The following is a 9,547-nucleotide window of genomic DNA, read 5'->3' as shown; positions in this document are numbered from 1 at the left end:
AATTTCTGATATCTTGCTAACTTGCTTACATGCTCAAATTTATCACCTTCCTAAAGGTAGAAAGGCAACTTTGAGATATTGAAAACAATTAAACCTTAACATGAAATGACTACATTATCAAATAAAAATATCTAACTAAAACCTGTAAGAACAGCAATTCCCAAAGTTTTTCATTTTTGAAACCCTCTTTTGGACCACAGTACAGTTTTCCTTTGCCTTTCCAAGTGTATGATCATTTCCAGTTTGGGATTCAGGATACATCCTAGTTTGGGGATGCCCTGTGGGGAGCAAAACCTCTCCATGCTGGGGCCCTTGAGTCACAGTCTGCACTTTCATGGCATTCTCTGTTTCTCTGTGCTCTAAAACCTCTGTTAAAAATGAAAAGACATCAGCAGTGCAATGCAAGAGAGAGGAAGGGTTTAATCACTCCTCTGTGTCTTACTGCCTTTTTAATTTTCAAGAACAGGATCCTTGATGTCATGTTTTCTTCTGTAGAAAGACAGACTCATGGATAAGTATTTACTGGATGGATTTGGATTTGGAAACAGATCCTTGGAATCAAGAACATGGAGAATTTTGTAGAAGGTTTCCCAGTGAGTTTTGTGCCTTAATTTAAATAATTGTTCATTGAAAATCTGTGTCACTTTCATCAACTTAGTGCAGCAAAGATGGTGCTGCTGATATYGATGGTACAAACTGACTGAAAATCCATCCTGCTGTTAATAAATGGTGTCTGTAAACAGAGTGGTATTTTGCTGTTCTTAAAAATTTGCCTGCTTTTGGCTGTGCTGTGGAAAAATAATGCCTGCTGGAGTGTTTCTGCCTCTGCCTGTCTTCTGATTGTGACCTGASATGAACTTGTTTATGTAATGCTCCCTAGCAGCAGTGCTGCTGCCTGAGACAGGGCTGCTCCTGTAACCAAAGGTAGCTCCACCTCCAATTTTAAAGGGTTTTCGAGCTATACCACTTAAAAAATACCATGCCAGGAAGGAGGAGGTTTCTTCCTGGTTATATCACTGGCACTGGAAGCCAGTAGTGTTTTATCTCCAGCTCCTATCTTGTGCCAGGTGAGCTCGCTGAGAAGGGCTGTATTTGTTCTTTTGCCTTTGGCTGTGTGTTGCCAAACACTCCTCCTTCCCATGTGTTACAATTCCTCCTCTCCTGCAGATAAGGGTGAATATTGCAGTGAGGTGCTGCTGTTTGATATGTGACCTTTTTTTGTTCTAGTGCCAAATGCAGACTGACCATTGGGAAGTGGTTTGGGAAGATTTGATGCCTTAGCTCAGGATGGTGGAGTTAAGTTCGGTGGAGTTTCAATCCACTGACTTCACAGTGGCCGTCCAAGGCTCTGCAGCCAACGCTTCATGGSTTTGGTGTCATCATCTCTGAAGGATCAGTCTCAGTGCAGCATAATAAACAACAATATTTAGTTTCAAGCCAGGAGTTTTMTTCATCATTTATTATATTTGTGGAAGTAATGATTTCTTTAAAGTAGCACAAATCTAACATATGCAAGGAATAGAAACCMTCCAGATGTGCTTCCAGGCCTAAATCCAAGGCTAGAAATCCATACCATACTTCATTCAAGAGCAATRGAGAGAGGGCCTGGATATCCTGTTATTTCTTTGAGCTGCCTCCATATTTCAAGAGCCCAGGCTTTGTAGCATGAAACTGTAACTTAAGGATATTCCTTTGCTRATTTCARGCACTCAATTCTTTGAATTTTAAGRATTAAGTGCTCTYGGGGTGGAAATGATGTGTCTCAGCTGAAGTCTATCTTAAAATAATCTGCTGGTGATCAGCTGTCTATGGCCAGACATCTGGCAGGAATCATATGGCAAAACCCAGATCTGTAAGTCCAACACGACTCCCTGAGAGGAGTTAGACTGCTCCAGTGGGGTGTGTTCTGTGGGACAGCAATTCCGACTCATTTCCATGCCACAGACTTATGCATCCATACACAGCAAACCTCAGACTGCAACACTGGGCACCAGGTATTCTGCTTTGTTTTTCTCAGATGCTAAAAGCTTATTTATAGAGCTTTCCCACACTCTCTTTTCTTTTCTCATTTCTCATTGCTCATTTTCTCTCTTCTCGACTCCACTTTCTATATGGGTAAAATGACACATCTCAGCTGAAAATTTATGTTCACATGTACTTGTCTCCTCTTTGTGCTCATGATGGCTTAGAAAGCCTGAAGGGAAATTCTCTAATTTAATGTCCATTCATGTGTRTTTTCAGTACTTCCCATTGAACAGCTACATGCAGAAATGTTGGCAAGAACAGAGATAACAGAAAAGCTGTCCCCTCTATTCCATGGAGTACAAAGCAGCCATTAAAGGCACAAATTTGCCTTGTTTTCTTCAGGAATATCTCATTGCTTTGAAGGCTGTCCCTTTGACTGCCCAGTTGTTCCATCTCCCTGAGAGCTGCTGCAATCTGGAATTGGGAGTTTTTTGGCAGATGGTGCCAGAGACACCTCAGCTGTAGTCCCAGCCAGGGAAGTTCTGAGAATTGCCAGGGAACTCAACTATACCCCAATTTATATTGATAGAAAATACAGAATACAGGACAGTATGGATGTGTTTGGGCTGGCTCCACACAGAACATCCAAGCTGATCTGCCTCTGTCAGTCCCACAGGTGATGTCCCTCTCACAATTTCACTGCATCTGGACTAAGATGATGCATTTCCCTACCAAGTGCTGTCCTGCAGCATGACTTAGCCCTTGACAGGGCACCAGCGTGGATATCTATCCATGTTGTGGCACAAACCAAATAAAAACTACAGGGAAGCACCCAAATTTGTATTTCAKTTGGGAATATCCTCAAAGGCCTTCAGTGCACTTCTGTCCTTTTTTTTTCCTAGGTGTCTGTTGTACCTCTGGCTTTCATTTCTTCAAGTAAATTTTGCCTTGTTGGCAAACTGCCKCATTTTAATAACCTTTTATTTTGAATTTGCAGTACATAAGCATGGTTTTGATTTGCTTCAGACGGCCAGGGCTGTATCCTGCAGCATAAGAACCMCTGGTAGAAAGCAGGGAATGGAACTGATTCATCAGTAATAGCATCTCAGATGCATTTATTTATTTCTTAAGTGCTCTGGGAAATGCTTTTGTTGAAAACCGCAGACTGTGACACATGTGGATTGATGGCTGGGTGGTTTTGCTGAATATAGAAACCAACAACTCTGTATCTARAGTGATTGGAGGCATGGAGACCTTGCTGACACCTCTGTGACACAGGAYCATTCAAGCAGGATAAGGTCATACTTAGAAAACTTGCAGGAATCTCAAAGCAGGATCTGACAAACCTTGCAAGATCAAAACCATCAGTGTTTYGCATGGATTCTCCTTTCCAGCCTCTGGAGTCTACTTCCTCAAAAATGGTTAAAGGAAGAAAGGTACTTTTAAGTTGCTCTTTGTAAATGAAATCACATTTGATGGAAAATTAAAGCAATTGATGTAATATAAACCTCCTGGTAACTGGAGAAGGTGCTACAGAGGCTTCCCAGCAGTTATACATCAAGAAACATTCTTAATCTCCTAGATAACATGGAAAAGGAATGACATTTATTATCTACAAGTCCTCACAAGCTGAGGATGCAGTTTATAAAACTGTATTTGGCTCCYCCTCCTTTTCCTCCTTTATTGTAATCCTTCACCATGGATCATTTTACATCCRAACTCACCTTCATCTGTTATCATCCTTTGGTGATTTATCGGCATCACAAAGTTCTGATTAATAAGGCTAGAAGGACATCCATCAGAAGAACTAAGAATGTGTGATCATTTCCTCTCAGGCTCTCATTAGCTGTGGCTGTCCTTCTGGGAGTTTTATCTTTGTCTTTCTATTTCCAGACTAAAGCACATGAGGCTTAAAAATAATATCCTACAATTAATCTTTTGTTTCTCTCGGCTTTTAAAACCTTTGGTCAAGATGGAATATGATCTCCACGCTGTCAGCTGAAATAAGTAGAAACAACCAAASTATACAAATAGACTCTTAATGAATGAGCAGGCAAGTCAGAATAATAGATGGCTTGATTCAGCCTCCTTCATTCAAAATGGAAAGTACAAAGCTCTATAGATAATCCTATGATCATAGAAAATATTTGTGGGGTAAGTAGAAATTACACTCAACAGTGTCTTTTCCAAAAGAGCTTCCCTCTTTCTTTGCGTTGGTTTAAAATTACATGAGTTGTGGTGAAACACCCCTCTGGTATTTTCAGGTTGCTGTGCTAAGTGAAGTGGGAAAGGTATTGTTTTTAGAGTTTCTATACTAAGCTCTCTTTTTAATGAGACACTCTTAGGTTAAAAATACCTATAGAAAGYGACTTCCCACGTCTTTCCTACATTAGTGACAGATCGGAGAAGAAAATGTGGAGTACGCCTGAAAGTGATAAGTTGAGGTTAGAGGTCTAGMCAAAGTCAAGTGCTAGGGAGTTTCAGCTGTAGAGAGCTGATGCTTTGAATTATAATCAAGTGATTAATGTTTCYAATGTAAGTGGGTTTGGGAGTTACAAGGACTTGCAGCAACAGCTTGGGTAAGTRTGGTGAAACCTGCTTTTAGAGTTATTTTATTTATAGCACATTCATTAGGTTGGGCAAAATGGACAACATGTGCTTATGTGGTTAATGATAAATCCATATGAGGACTAAACTGGTCTGCTGAGTTATGAGAAAGCCATTTGTAGGTCAGGCTTTTCTGGGGAGAAACAGACTTGAGAGAAACAATTCCTATCTGTTTGGGGGTGGGGGGGGGGGGAGCAGAGGAGGGGAGAGGAAGAAACCAGCTTTTCTCCTTTTGTGAAATACATAAGCTGTAAATGTTACAGATCTTCATTAATTTTTAAAGTCTGTTCACCCCTGAAGTTTGCGTAGGTGGCTTCATAAATACCAAAAATAGCATGGGGAGGAGCAGGCATGCATGGAAAGGTGTACAAAGATTTTTTTATAAAATAGCAAATAATCCAATATCAACATATGAAAACTTCAGTGATCCCTGTGAAACTGCAAAAGCCAGAAAATGATACATCTCTGAGGCATTATAATTTTTCTTGTGGGATTCAGACAGTCTAGCATGAAATGAAAGGTATTGAAGAAAAAAAATCCTTATATAGGACTATTCCTTCTGTTTGAATTCACCACACCTTAATCCCGCTGCTGTAAGCAGTTTAAGRTACTCTTTCAAACATAAATAATTTCCCCAGGTGAGAGTATAGTTAATAAGCCCAGTATTTTGGCACATGGTTCATCTTATGGTTTTAGTTATAGATCTGCCAAAAGGATGAAAAAATATTGTTTCCCCTYCTCTGTCCTTATCCAGGTTTGTGCAGGTACTTTTGCCCAGGTTCCTCTGGTTGCCATCGTAAACCATGATGCCATCTGGATTGGAAAAAGGGAAATAAAAGCAAGATAAACAAAGAAAAACAAGTAAAAGAAACCCCTTATAAATTCCCTTTCTATGGCAGCCAAATGCRTGTGTTATTTCACCCTAGAATCTCAATAGTTGCATGTTGCACGTTGTCACAAATAAACAGCAACAAGCCATTTCCCTTCCTCTGCTCTTATTTTTAGGGAGAAATGGAAGKGGGAAGTTAATTTTCAAGGAAGCAAGTTGCCAAGTGAATACTCTCAAATGTGTTCCCCTATCTCTTCTGGGTGTTGCTGCAGGTGCTATTTGTGAATGAGTTCAGATTATCAGAACACACTTTCAAAAAAGCTGACTGATTATACTGAGTATTTTTAGAGAGAGAATATGGCACCTAGTGCAGAGATGTTTAATTATATATATATATATATATATATATATATATATATATATATATATGTACAACAAAAACAAGTACAGGAAACTATTTCCCATTGAAAAGTCATTCAGGATATGAGTGAATAAGAGACATGGGGGCTTCTCCCCTCCCTTGACACCTTGTAATCCAGAGAGGATCCCTGCTGAGAAGATGTATTTTAGTGCCACACAGCTTCTCAGGCTCCAGTGGTAACTGCATGAAAACTAAGGGCCTAATCAGAGTTTACTTCATCCAGAGACTAAACAAGATGACTTGTTCCTGGCATCAAAAGTCGTGACAACACTGTTATAATATTTATTTTTTAGATCTGAAATAATCTGTGTTTTGCTCTGACAGGTACACACATATCTTGTGTTTGGCCCCCTTGTTAGACGCTGAAAAATTAGGTGCAGASATTGAAACAAGTAGCAGGGCTAATAATCCCTGGAGGAGGAAGGTCAACTCCAGAAGGGATTCATCTCAGCAGTGTTAAACTAATTACACACGTGCCAGTCTCTATTTGCTAGAGAGGGACAGGCCAGGTATTTAGCTCAGGTCTACCCTTGAGGTGGCTTAAGCAGAATGCAGACACATCCCACCCCATGGACTGAAACACTAGTTGTTTTTTTTTAATGGCAAGCAAGGGCCAAGTTCTAGGAATAGACATGTTCCTTACTTTGGAGACCTTACAGACAAAAAGCAGACTCTGAAGAGCAAGAAATAAGGATGTTAAAGCTGTGTGAAAAGGTCTGAGTCTCACAGGGCAAGCCTGTATTTATCCAAGGCTTCAGGATGAAGAAAAGGTCTTTTGGGTCTTTTGGGTAACTTGTCATCCTGAATTAGCTGTATTTAGTTTATTGGTTAATTAAATAGCACCAGGGCCCTGCCACTGGAAAACATTTGTGGTGTTAAATGTTATCATGGTCCCTGTTCATTCCAGGGTGGGGTGCCAAGTTTCTGGCATTGCTTGAACAGYAGCATGGACCAGAGATTGTTCCCAACAAGGGGTCTGGATGAAGCCATTCTCTTTTGGGGGTWAAGGGCATTTGGCCTCCAATGTGTATGTGGCTGTGCCTGATGRCCAAAGACCAGCCCTGACCCTGTTTAGTTAATCTCTTCCTCTTCTGATTTTATTATTTGGCCTTTTGACAATCAGAACCATGGGGAAGCGGCTATGGTGTGCTGGGCTTTATACAGAGCTAGCCTTACTTTGGAATAATATGGTGCTATCTAATTCCCTTCTGCTGCTCTCTCTAATCTGTAAAGACCTCACAAATCTGATTTTGGCCTGGTTACCCTAATCTGCATCATGGGCTGCCCGATTCACTGRCTTCAATGGGCCACACTGGAGTGTGTCAGGGTTTGGAGCTGAGAGCTGGGGTTTTTTTTGAGCTGGTTGAGCAAACAGATCTGCAAGATCTCTCCTTGACAGTGCACTAGCTCTGATCTGAAAGGAGACACAGCTTTAGACATCTGTTTTAGGGGCAGACTATTCTGAGCTTATTTAAACTCGATACAAGGCTCTGTTTATATTCCTTTGATTAATTGAAAATAACCTCTCATTAAGGGAGTGACAACCGATACCTTACAATTGTGCTCGAGTCATTCACAGGAGTGAAAAAAATACGCCAAGGGTTAGGCAGGTCAAAGCCCTTGTTTGGATCAAAGTGTATGTTGAACACTGTATAAATGCCAAATCTGAAAGTGTTTTGTGTTTAAGGTTGAAGTTTGGAGTAAAAYGATACTGTAACAATAAATCCCTAATTCAGCTTGTTAGGTCGCTACTGCATTCACAAAGGCACAGCAAAGAGAGGGATGGATCTGATGGAGCAACTGGATAGGAGTCCAAGTCTGTTAAAAATTTACAGGATAGGTGAGGTAATACCACATCCAGCTCTGGTAGGCACATTTGAAAATGAGCTTTAATGCAATGRAAATGGATCTTGAAAGAGTGACAAGCACGGTTTGTGGTTTGTCCATAAATCTGCCTTACCGTGAGAGACTAAAAAAGCTCAGCTATTTTTATTTATTCAGGACAAGGTTACGAGATGACTTGTCTGTGGTTTTGTGAAGTTGAGCTTGCATGGCGAGGCAGCAGCAGGCTCCAGTTTCCACTCAGAGCTGCACGGCCTGGGTGCTTTTTAACCAAAATATTGGAGGGTCCCCAGCTATGCCTGGGCTTGAAATATTCCTGCTGTTCTGGGGGAAAACTGAGGATGGGCTGTACCTTGGTGGGCTGCAGCCTTCTCTGCCCACGCCTGATCTGCAGCTTCCTGGAGAGACTGAGGAGTGATGGCCAGGGTTGAGGGTGGAGAGTGAGGCCAGACATATGCAGATCAAAAAGGCAGCCTTTTTTCTTGACAGGGTAATAGCCACTGAAATAATTTATCTGGGGTGAAATAATTTATCTGGAGGCCTTTCCTGAAAGCCTCCGGTTCAGGGTGGGCTGCATCCTTGCATGATGTGCCATAATTTGTAATGATTCAGGTGTTGTTTTGGGACACCATTCTGTGGCTTCAGCTCTGCAGGTGATCAGGCCAGGTGATGGGAATTATCAAATGAGTGATGTCACTTAGCCTTAAAATATCCCTATTAAATAGGAATACTTAGAAATTCTTGTTTTGGTGGGAATATTATATTCCTGTAAAACTGATTGGTAAACAAAGAGGTCTCAGTGAGGCCATCTTTAAGCTGAGAAAGGTAAATTTTTAGAAAAAAATATCTCACCACTTTCATATTTGTTGGCAGAATGGTAATGTTTATATTTTTTTTTCTGGGAAAGAGTTGAATCCGAGCTTAGACYTGGGTCCCAACTGTCCCTACAATTTACTGTATGTGGTAGGACATCTTTCAGTAGGACGAGGAGTGATACAGCTTCTTCCATGTGAAAAGTCTCCATTTGACCTCCTGGTCAGTCTGCAGTGACCTGTCATATGGGCATCTCATGCACTTTTCAGCAGTGGTGTGGGAACCAAATCAGGACTCCTTAGAAAGCCCCATGGGCCCCTGTCAAGGAGTTTATGGCACTTCCATGGGCTTTGCAGAGAGCTAAAGTCAAGCTAGGTCAGGGCTGCCTGTGAAAACACGTGTTTAAGGTGTTAGGTCTAAAAGATGCTTTACAAACTGCCACCCTGTTCAACAGCTGTTGTCCCCTCACACCCAGCGTGTAGAGAGGTGTTCAGAGGATTTGCCTTGCTGGAAGGTTAGGGCAGATATTAGGAAAATAATCCTAGTGGATTAGGAATAATGCCATTAGCAAATCCATTGGATTGGATATCAGGAAAAATTTCTTCACTGGAAGGCTGGTGAGGCATTGGGACAGGTTGCTCAGGGACATGGTGGAGACACCATCCCTGGAAATGTTAAAAAATATGTGTAAATGAGGTAGTCGGGGATATGGTTTAGTGGTGAACATGGTGTTGTTAGTTGGACTTGGTGATGTTTGAGGTCTTTTTCACCTTCAATGATTTTATCTTTTTATGATTCTGAAGTATCCACCCAACTTTGTTCAATCAAGGCAATTTCTTGCATCCATCCAAACAAAAGCTTGACTGCACTCTCAGTGWGATTTTCTACTTCTGTGAGTCGTACCACTGTCGTGTCTCACCGGTGCCTGGGCTGTCCCTTGCCTTGTCACCGAGGTGTTTGGGGCCGTGCGCTCCTCTCCAGGCTGGGCACAGGTCCATCCCCTGTGCTCCGRGAGCTGCGGGCAGTGCTGCATTTCGGAGCGACTCCTGCATCCCCGGGCAGCACTGCCT

General features: G+C 41.6%; 1 protein-coding gene across 2 annotated transcripts in view; it reads left to right on the top strand.

Moving 5' to 3' along the window:
* EVA1A (eva-1 homolog A, regulator of programmed cell death) overlaps positions 1-9,547 on the top strand; it is a 132,367-nt gene that overhangs the window by 58,605 nt on the left and 64,215 nt on the right. The gene's annotated exons all lie outside the window — the stretch shown is intronic.

The sequence above is a fragment of the Malurus melanocephalus genome, unplaced genomic scaffold (assembly GCF_030028575.1).
Source record: "Malurus melanocephalus ecotype Western Australia unplaced genomic scaffold, MMel_1.1 scaffold_26, whole genome shotgun sequence".
NCBI classification, from domain to species: Eukaryota; Metazoa; Chordata; class Aves; order Passeriformes; family Maluridae; genus Malurus; species Malurus melanocephalus.
This window is presented reverse-complemented; position numbering and strand designations above follow the sequence as displayed.